The 11398-nt window shown below is 38.9% G+C and overlaps 1 protein-coding gene across 1 annotated transcript in view; it reads left to right on the top strand.

Moving 5' to 3' along the window:
• LOC115370598 (sodium channel, voltage-gated, type II, beta) overlaps window positions 1-7297 on the top strand; it is a 29393-nt gene extending 22096 nt beyond the window's left edge. The window contains 1 exon segment of the mRNA XM_030067696.1: window positions 3008-7297. The gene's annotated coding sequence lies outside the window, so the exon portion shown is untranslated.
• Window positions 7298-11398: the final 4101 nt, after the last annotated feature.

Genomic DNA, 11398 nt, shown 5'->3' on the forward strand with positions numbered 1-11398 from the left:
ATGGCATTTTTCACTTGTTTTATACTACATCATGAACTTGAAAATGTGACATTTCAACATATCCCTGGTTTGCAGAAATGTAAAAAGCCAAAATGGTAACAGGGTTGTTTGATATGAACCCTCATATATATATATATATATATATATATATATATATATATATATATATATATATATATGTGTGCCAAACAGGACCTCAGCCACCATTAGAAGGCCTGAAAAAAGACCAGACACAACTCAGTGTCAGCCTGTGTCTATTTGACAGCAGACATGGGTGGAGTGGGGCACAGACATGTCGAGCTGGGCATGGCTGCATCCAGAGCCACTGAGGAACAGAGTTTGACCACTGCGGTTTTTGGTGGCAGGTTAGGTGCACCAGCCTACTTCATGCCACGATATTTTTAGCAGGTTGGCCATTCCTTCGTATCATTTTTTGATGTTATTTTCAGTTAGCCAGCGCATTTTAGTTCCATACAAAAGGCAGCAACATTGTGCTGTTCCTATCATCAATCACACTCTACTTCAGTGGCTGTGGTTGTGCCCATGCAATTGTGTCGTAGTATTATGTATGCACTGTATTTCCTAAACTGTATTCCTCCATTCCTGGATGTTTCTATGTTCTTAATCATACTTAGTTTTCTAATGCCTACACTGTTTAGAAAGCTGTGTGACTTTGGTGTTGGAATGTAAGTTACAGTGTTCAATCTTGTGATATTTTGCCCCTCTGTGTGGATACCTGGGCCACAAACTTTAAATGGTTTCAGATATTTGATGAAATGATGCCTCCGGATTTGATCTTCCCCCTTAAACAATAACATCAATGTTTTTGCATGCTTAGCCCCTTTACTACAGTTTGCTTATCTATAGCATTACTACTAACACTCTCCAGTGCACACCAAGCTGTTTTTAGATTACTGTATTTCCAGACAACCATTCATTTCCCATTAATTTAAGTACAATTCAAAACTATTCCCGTGAATATTTACACTTTTTCTTCAGCGTTACCATCTGCTGCATGCTAAATCAGTTTAACACCTGCATTAACGTAAGAATTTTAACTGTTTGTGGTGTTGCCATATTCTGGTGAGCAGTTCAGACATCCAGGACTGTGTTAATCTGCCTTTCAGTCCAAAAAGCAAAGCAAGAACCCAGAACCAAACCCAGTTAAGCAAACATGGGCATCTTGAAAAGAATGATTTGGATTTGGCAGCATCTGGGTTTGACAAAATTAGAATTGTCTGGCTGATCACTAAATGTTCAATAGCATATTTTACACCATTGCTCCCTGTTGTATTCTGAAACCCAGACAACAGAATGTATTTCTTTGCCAGGAAATAATCCCAGAGGAGAAGATTATTTTACAAACTAAATTGGAACATCCATGACCTCTAAAACCTGGCACACATGAAAATTTCAAGGGCAGCTCATCATGTTTCAGAATGTTTGAATTTTTAAAAACAGGGAAATCAACCACATATTGAGTTATAAACTGAGCTAAAACATGCAAAACATTGGTGTAGTCTTTAAACGATAATTAAAGCTGACTATGACTACATGCTACTCAGAACTAAGGAGAGTCACCTTTCAGTTGGCTGTCCTTGCAGACCTGAGGCTGAGGTCAAATGTTTACATAAACACTTGGATGATTTTTGCTTGTTTAACTGCATATACAATAAGTGCCTGAAAGTTGCAATGCTGGAAAATCAGTTATGGACCCTTTCTGAATTGCACTTACACTGTTGGCTCCACCTTTCTGTTACTTGAAGTAAGGATAAACACTAAGGATAGTTTGCAGTTAAAGTCCTGCCGATTTGCTGCTTTGTTGGAAATTGCATTTTTTAGCCAATTAGCAAAAATACAAACAAAGGGCATCAAATATCTGAGACCTGTTATTTTTTTTCCAGGTCTGCACTGTGTGGTGCTGTGCTTAGTTATGTAAAGTTGTAAGGCATATAGGAAATGCATCATCAGCTATGAATAGAACAGAAACCCTGTTAGAACTAGCAGTTGTAAAAGGTTGCAAGACAAATCATCACTCTGTGGAAATCTGTAGTTATTCCCCCAACAGCTGGCAAAAATAGAGTTCAAACTGTAGACGAGTGGTGTAACATAGGCTTTTGACCAGACTAAACTACTCTTCTGTCTCAGAAATTAGATAATCTATTCATCCCAAGGAGCAGCTTCAGCTCTAGTATGTCTTATTTGCACAATTAGCCTTCATGACATTAAAGAATTCCCATTAAACAAAGATAACTTTGTGAGCGGAGGTGCGTTATATAAATCTTGTGCAGGCAATGCTTTGTTAACCCCTGTCAACAAAGCAACATGCATTGTACAACATGAGCACTGAAAGGCAAGAGGCTGAATGAAGGCGAGTGTCAGCATCTATAAGGGTCTTACGTGCATTTGAATTGTTAATATTTCACAAATGCACCTCTTTAATAGAGAACTTAAAATGACAGTGAACCAAAGGGTGTCTATAGTTTTTGACACAAATCCTGTGGGGGGAAAGTCCTGAAAATAAGCTTTCACCATGAATAAACATTACAATGAAATAATTCCAAATTTCCAATTGTAGCTTTTAACGTACAAGGACTTGTGACTGTTTCTGCACTCGCCAGAATCAGACCGGCGGTCCCTTGTCTTGATCTGCAGTGTAGCATGAACGTAAGAGGAAGAATCTGGAGCATAATATAGTTTTGACATTACATATGCTGCACTGTTACTCTACTGTAATGTCAGCATTTTCTGTTACTCTGCGACCATGGCTGATCCAAGTATTAATCATATATGCTCTCATGAGTCTGCATGTGTGTGTGTGTGTGTGTGTGTGTGTGTGTGTGTGTGTGTGTGTGTGTGTGTGTGTGTTGTGTCCTAGATCTCTCCACCTGCTGGTTTTATCTCTAGAGAGGTCGATATATCGGGGCATCCACAAAGCATGTTGCTGCTCTGAGTGGAAACGCTGGTTCTCATTCTCCTCTCTCTGTGTCTCTCTTCTGTCTTTCAGACATGCGTACCCCCTACCTGAAGATCTATAGTAACCACTGCTTGAATCATCATCCCGTGATTCCGTCCACCTCCTTCTGCATGTGAATGTCTGTGTGTGTGTCGGTGCGCGTGTGCTTATGTCTGAGTGTGAGAGAGTATTTCTACATGTCTGTGTGTCTGTGTGAGGTGTATTTTTGCTCCTTGAAAGAAGCCAGGGAACTTTTCTCCACAGCTGTCTGCTCTCCTGCATCCCCACACGTCACCACTTTACATATCACTTTCGCACTAGCTGCAACTAGACATTAGCAACATAGACATCCGACCTTCGCACTACCAAGCATGCCATCATCTTAGCAAACTCCAAGACAGGCACCTGTCCGCCTAGGACAGCCCTGTCTACAGGAATGACAACAGTGTGTCTGTATATGGATGATAATAAAAAATATAAGATGACTTGTGGTATGCACAGATATAGTACATTTTAGTTTCAATCACTATTATTGATATGGACTATGTGTTTCTTTGTATTAGAGATATAACTTTCACAATTTTGCACATACAGTGGAAAAAATATGGATGACCATGTTGAATATTCTTTCAGACATCTCTGCTACAATCCAAACAAAACAAGCAATAGTACCAGATGAGGAGAAGGGAAGGGGACATCTTACCAAATTTGTTGATCGTATGATGGTATATTTTTTTCTTTCTTTCTTTCTTTCTTTCTTTCTTTCTTTCTTTCTTTCTTTCTTTCTTTCTTTCTTTTCTTTTCTTTTCTTTTCTTTTTTTTGACTTACACATGAAGCAAAATATACTGCAGAAACATGTAGGCATGACATGTGACTGCTTGCATGCAATCCATGTTGCGTCCCGCCTTTACTGATGATAGTACTGGAAATATAGAAAAGATTGTAGCTGACCAGAGTAAAGCACACAGAAACACACTGTGTGACCAAAGACCAATGATACATACAGTAAGTAGTAAGATGAGGAATTAGATTCAATCATTAGAATTCAAAAACAAATGGTGAGAGATGTTTATAAATAGGAACTATATAATGTATGATTAAGAATGTTTCATATGCGTAAAGACCATGAAATGTTTACGATATTCATCAAACAAAATATAAAGTTGAGGTGATTGATAAAGATGTAAACAATATGATTTTTTATAAGATACATTAAAGGAATATATAAAAAGTAGTTTATCATTTATATGTCAGATGTAAACTATATGAGATGCTTGTAAGACATTTTACATAGTATAATGATATTTGTTTATGATTGTAAGAAGATATATGATAATTAATTTAAATAACATTAAAATATTTACATTATTGTGAGATAATTATGATGAAGACAAATGATCTATCATGCTCTCTAGGTGACATTAGATATTCATTTTATCTTGTGTAAATAAATGATTTATGGAGCCTTGTTTTCTATAATTTGTTCCCTTTCCTACCACAACCCAAAGCCTGACCCTGACTGAATCTAATCCCTGACCTATTATAATTATTTTAAAATCTCAGACCAACAGAGAGGGTTTATTGACCTGCATGTTCTAGCCCTGCTTTAGAACATGGTTATACAGTGTCATCATGCTCCAAAACCAGATAAATTAGATGTTTAAGCAATGAAAGGATTGTACTGTATTATACAGAATGCATGTTGAAACTGAGCATAGCCAAAAGCAAAAAAAAATGTGATGTATATAACAGTGAGGAAAAAAAATAATATTCAGTCAAATTTTAAAATAAATGAGACGGCAGAAGTTCTGGAGCAATCAATCAATAAACCAATATTGTAGCTTACCTGGAGTTACATTTCAGTTTCATCAGATTTTTAATATGCGAGGCCCTGATTTCTAAAATGCTACACTCAAATGAATGTTCACATATTTCATTTATATAAGTGTCAGAGGCATGTTTCCTGCTGTAAGACATTTCAAAAAGTTTAAGCCTTCAGAAAAATTCACACTGTGATATGGGGGGAAAAAATAATGTGCCATCTCGCCTCTTTTATTAAATGTTCTCAGAACTCATTCCCTTTTTTTTTCTCGAGAGGAACCATAGCACCCAATAAAAACCCTTTAACCCCTTATTGTTTTGTAGTGTTTACTTGTCATAAATTAGGCCTGCTTTATCTCCAAAGTCATGCCGGTATATTTTCTTGGTTTTGTGGTCTGTTTTGTTTTTGTGCTTCATTGCTGCATTCAGTTGTGCTTGGAAGTGGAAATGATAAACGTCTAAGTTTGTATTCACAACCTCTGACTAAGGATAAGCCAGATAGTCAGGAAATCACACTTTAAGTTACAGAAAATTTGTTAGTATGAACCCAGTACCTGTGATAGGGTTAGAGAGAGGATGAGCTCAGTTCCACCACAAGCAAGCTGGTGTTATGTTGTTCTCCATTCCCAATGAATAAGAGCAAAGGAGAAAATGTTTTCTGCCCCCACCCCAAGCCATCCAGCTCTGACTACAGATCCGAACACAACTATTCAGGCTGGGCTTTTGGACGCAGTTACGATTGTGACTGTGATGTAGTTGGCACAGGCCTGTGTCTAATCTAAATGTGTTTTAGTGCTTTTGCATGGAAAAATATGGATACCCACATAGAAATCCCCAGGAAACTTTACATGGCAATTGTTCAAACTTGCCGAGCATATTAAGAGGATCATCAGTTATTACCATGTCGCTGGTGACAATAAGTGGCATGTAAGTAGGGGCAAACTGTCTTCCTCATGAAAAAGTACAATAGTCTATATGCTGAAATGACAGTTCCCGGCTCAAGAACAAATGTATGGCAGTTTGATAAAGTAAAAACTGTTGGAAAGAGAAATCTGTGGAAAACTTGGGCTACACTGTTCCTACCTGGGCTTCCATCCAGGAATCCTGATTTGAATTCTGTTTGACATTTCAGAGGAGGAAAATATGTGTGTGTTTGTTTTCTCAACCTTCGAGCACAAGTGCATGCAACATAACTCCAACCAGCACTCATTTAATCATGATGGAGATCACATAGTGAGAATAGGAATAGGTCTGTGTAAACCTCACCTTATCAAGATGGCATATGGAAAAAAATGTGTGGCTGTTACAAAAGATGCACTGCTTGACTATTGTATGGTGAATGGCAAGCTGAATGTTGAAGACATTGCTTTGATAAAACACATTTAATCACCGCATATGTTTTTCATATTACACAGCATGTCTAGTTTGTTTACCTGTGATGTTCTATGATGTTATAAACTGTTGTGATGAAGAGACTAGCTACACTGACAAAGACACCATTTAACAGTGGCAGCGATGAAGAGCAAGTCGACTGAAAAGCCCCTGACAAACTGGTGAAATTTCTCACTCTGCATCTGTCATAGAGTTTGCATTACTTTTTTTAATGTCTTAGCCGGATTAGCTATTTCTTTTATCTACAGTACTGTGGTTAGTTAGTTAATCTGGTGTGTTACCCTTGCCAAACCTTTGGGTGATGCTGTTGGAGAAAAAGGTACACTGACCATTTTTGACAATGTACTATATTGTGAGAGCTAATCCTTCATTGAGGTCTTAGTTTTTTTTAATAATGTTTTATAATGTCTCTAATTTTTTTTTTATATATTTTCCAACACTGTAAGTTATGTATTGCTCTGAAATTTTAGCACATCCCTGGTATCACAAAAATAGTCTGTTCACAATCTTTGTTGGTGTATTAATAATAATAAACAGTGAAAATTGGTCATTTTACACAGTGCCAATTATTTGGTGAGGAACAACGTCAGAGAGACAATTTGACAATTTATCAGGACTACTGAACTGGTTTACAAAATCCTTATAATTAAGGGAGTTGCTTTAGCTGGGGAAAGCCCTAATTCTGTCACATTAACTGGGACACTGCCTGTCCGTGTGTGATCATGCATGTTTTAAGCTGCAGGGTCCATGTGCTGGACCTTCAAGGTGATGACAGGTAAACATTTGGGGTAAATTTAGTGCACTTTTAACCGAGAAAGTTTGCAGGCAATATTCCTTCATGAATACTGTATATATTTCAACAAACTAACATATCATTTTCATATCTAGCCGAGCATAGTCCAGCAGAATTGTTAAAAGAAAAAAAACATATCACCATGTACTAGAGAGATTTATCATTGTGCATCATATGCTACCCTTTTTCTGACTATGAATTTGCCCTAAATAGTTGCTTGAGTATCACTTAAAAACAACAGTCAACACCAAACTTATGCTTGCACTGTGCTGCCTCTGCACAAGCAGTTGTCGCCACAGTATGTATTTTGAAATAAAGATGATTTAGAACAATGCTGCTGGGTTTTAGTGCTTTATTATAACCTTGTCACACCTTTCAGCACCCCGTCAAAAATATCCCATCCATTTTAACAAACTGCCCTCTGATGCACCAGTTGAGCCCAACCTTGGTTTATTCCCAGTCACCATTAAATTATAAGCTGTGTTCAGCTTTATTGGACTGGCGTATATTGGCTCCTCCTTGGATGCTGCATTGAGGAGACCCTGGGATTTTGGTTGTGTCAGTGTATTGACTGCTCCATGGGCAGTCTGTATTTGATAGGCATCTGTACCGCTGCATAAAAAAACTATCTTTTGTTCATTGCTACTTTGCAAAAAATGTACTTAAAAACAGCATCCATGTGTGTTCTTACTTTGATATCGGGACAGCTTAATTTGTATACAGCATGTGAATATTTTCCACTCTCTCTCCAAGCAAAAACCCAGCTGTACTCTGACGTCATTGAGAAAGGCAACCTGGGGCTGCTCCACTGAGACACAGTCAGAGGTGACTTTGTAGAGACTCTGTTTATTTGAGCATTTACAGCCAAATGAGATTCAGTTTTAGTTATGTACTATAATTCTGATTCAGAAAATACATTCATTTGTCTTGATAATAATCCTGGGTTACTGACACAAAATCTCCCTGCAACAATTTCTCAGTTGGCCACACAAGAAGGTGTTTGCTTGAGTCATAGAGTGTGAAAATAATCAAATAATCATATCAAATAATCATAAAAGCTTTCAATTTCAGCTCCACTAATAACTGATTACACAATGTCCATACCATCACTGCTTGTTGAAAACTTTTTAAAAGTAAATAACATATTCAATTTAAACTGGGCAAGTGATTTGAACTGAGATTAATCATGTTAGAGAACTGATGTGTATTCATTTATGTAGTCTAGATGAAATTTATTGATCCCTGTGCAGAGAAATTCTGCAGTTGCAGCAGCAAGTACTAACAGGATGCATCAAAGATAAGATGAGACTAAATGGGGCACATATACAGTAAGTAAATCTTAAATAAATAACTCTCACACATCAATCGTGTGCTTGCACACACACACACACACACACAATAGCTCATATTTTGTTGCTTCGTTCAAGTCTACCTCTGTATCACCACTGTTAAAGACGAATAGCCACCATCACCCAGTAAAAACATCGCTACATCCAAACAATCTCTTTAACATTTAGGGAATCAAACTGGTCCATACCAAGAAAAATTCAAGCCAACAGCAAACAAAACATAATCAGTCAAACTCTCAACTTCTAGGCAAAAACAAACCAAGAAAACACAACCCGAGATTCGACATTACACAAACGCAACATAAAACCTCAATCAAAAGGCCAACTACACATTCAGGCCAACAACATTCAGGCTTCATTTCAAATGGGGGCTGAACTCTGGTACCTACAACTCTAACTATGTTCAAAAGACACTACATGTCTGCATGTGTGTGTGTGTGTGTGTGTGTGTGTACTGCAGAGCTTCTCTTAACTTCTCTTAGCAGACAGGACTCACCTTTTCGATGGTTCCACTTCTCCACCGACAGATGGATGGATGGACAGATGGACAGACAGACAGACAACAGCAGCACACACCTCCAGGACAATGGAGGAAAAGGACAGGAAGAGGACGCAGGCGGAAAGAAGGGAGAGAGTTACGAGCACAAAACAAGAACAGTCGCACACAAAAAAAAGAGCAAAAAAGAGAAAGGGGAGAGGAAGAGGATAAACGAGTGAGGGTGGATGGAGCTGCTGAGATGAAGAAGAGGAGGAAGGACAGATGAAACGAAGAAGAGGTAGAGAGGCCCACCCCACTTCTCATCCTCCACTCAGGATGCTTTTCTGAAATCTGCTCACTCACCGGCTGGTGCAGAGAGAGAAAGGGAGAGGGAGAGGGGAAGAGAGGGCGAGAGAGAGAGAAACAGGAAGGGAGGGAGGGATGTGGCAGGTTGAAATGAAGGGTGAGAACAAGGTTAATCAGAGGGGCAAGGAAAGGTGGAGGTGGGAGGGGATGGAGGTGAGCAGGCATGGAAAGAAGGAGGGATGGAAGGAAGGAAGGAAGAGGGAAGGACGAGGTTGAGAGCTCAGCGCTGTGTTCGGACCGGCTCGGCTCTGTGGCTTCACTGCAGCATTTCACTGCCTTGGCCGTCCCAGAAACAGATCCTCCACTCCCTCCCTCCACCTCTCATCTCACGTCCCTACTTTGCCTCCCCCACCTCTCCTCCCCTCCCTCCCTCCGGTCATCTCCTACTACCCTCTCCTCCTCCCCTTACCCTCTTTCCTCCCCTCCTCCTCTGCTTGTCCCGTCATTCTTCTCCTTGAACTTCCTTCCCCCCTGCGCCTGATGTCCCCATACCCCCTCTCGAACGTCCCCCACTTCCACCCGTACCTCCTCCTCTCCTCTCCCCTCCAGGTCTCATCAGTGTAATGTCCCTCTCTGGCTCCGCCCCCCTTCACACAACATCCAAGGTCACCCTGTCCTGAGGCAGGTGTGTGTGTGTGTGTGTGTGTGTGTGTGTGTGTGTGCAGCTGTGTATATATGCATGTGTGGAGTAACTATGTGCACACATACATCTGTGCATGTTAGCACAGAGGTCTTCGTCTATGTGTGTATCGATGTAGGCTATATATGTATTTCAATCTTTCTGCCCATCTGTTTAGCTCGCTGCATCTAGACATGTCTTGCTATCACTATCTATCACAGCCACACACACACTTAAACCTGGACATGACATCAAATGCCTAGAGATGGATCACCTGACATCACTGGGTGTGCATGTGTGTGTGTGTATGTGTGTGTGCAAGTGTTGGGGAGGTCAGGCATCCATCATGTCTGTTTGGTGACAGCTACTGAAGAAAGGAGAGAAAAAGAAAGGAAGCCTACACAGAAATGAATAAATAAATAAGCATGATATTGAAACAAAAAAGCGAGTGTTCTGCTCATTATGAGTGCAATATAATAACTGCCATTATAGAAGTGCCGTAGAAATTATGCTTTAACAAGAACTAAGACTTGAAAACTGTATAAAGGGTTAAATAGAGGGCAAATAAAAATATCATAAAATACTAATGATAGAGACTCACTGGGTGTATTTGCTCTATTCAGAAAAAGACCGTATTGCAGATCTATTGGTACATAATCAAAAATATGAGGGGCCATAATATTATTTTTATTTGCACATTATAGTGAACATTCCCTCCGGAAAGAATAAAATATAAAGGTTGAACATGTCATTTGATTCAGACTTATTTTCACCAGGTTAGCAGCTGCCTGCTAGCACATTTAGCTGCAGCCTTTCAGCATTTGGTAGTTTGCTTGATTACAGTATTTGTAATTTCCTAAAATAAGGTTAGCTGATATCTCTCTAAATTCAGAGAAAAAAAATCACAAAGAAGGATTCTAAATTTACAAACACTCTCATTCAGTGTCAATAAGGCACATGCCTGTAATATACAGTTATACAATCACATTACCTCACAACAACATATAAATCTTTTAATGAACATGCATCTAAATGGGAGCATCCTCCCAGGTTCCCTTAATGTCTTTTTTTTTTTTTTTTTTTTTTTTTACCATTTTCAAACACCATTTCAGAAATAATTTACTAAACATGCACTATTAGATTTTTTTGTATTATGCATTTTAATATACCAGAGGACATTGACTTTATGGCCATTATTACATAGGAAACATAGGATTGCATATGTTGTTAATGTTTAACTCTATATGTTTGGCTAATGTTGCTCATGCCAGTGCTGATGTCAACTTTGTTAATGTTTTGTAATGTCTATAATAATAATAATAATAATAATAATAATAAAACTGTGTTTGAATAAGAGAGTATCTCAGGCAGCAGTTTGACCAACACCATTTCAAATATTGTCCAAACTATTGTGTCCAGCATGCTTCAGCCACTCTTGCACTGAGAACAGATGCTCATAGCCACGGACAATGGTCCTGAATATGTGGTGCTGAGGGCACTTCACCAGGCACGACACAAAGTAAAAACACTGGCACACTCAATTCATCTTGAGCACAGTAAATATGCTAGATCAAATGCTAGATCAATTGAGTGCAGTCTTTTTGCTTTGGGCAGTCACACCTG

The sequence above is a fragment of the Myripristis murdjan genome, chromosome 13 (assembly GCF_902150065.1).
Source record: "Myripristis murdjan chromosome 13, fMyrMur1.1, whole genome shotgun sequence".
Taxonomy (NCBI): domain Eukaryota; kingdom Metazoa; phylum Chordata; class Actinopteri; order Holocentriformes; family Holocentridae; genus Myripristis; species Myripristis murdjan.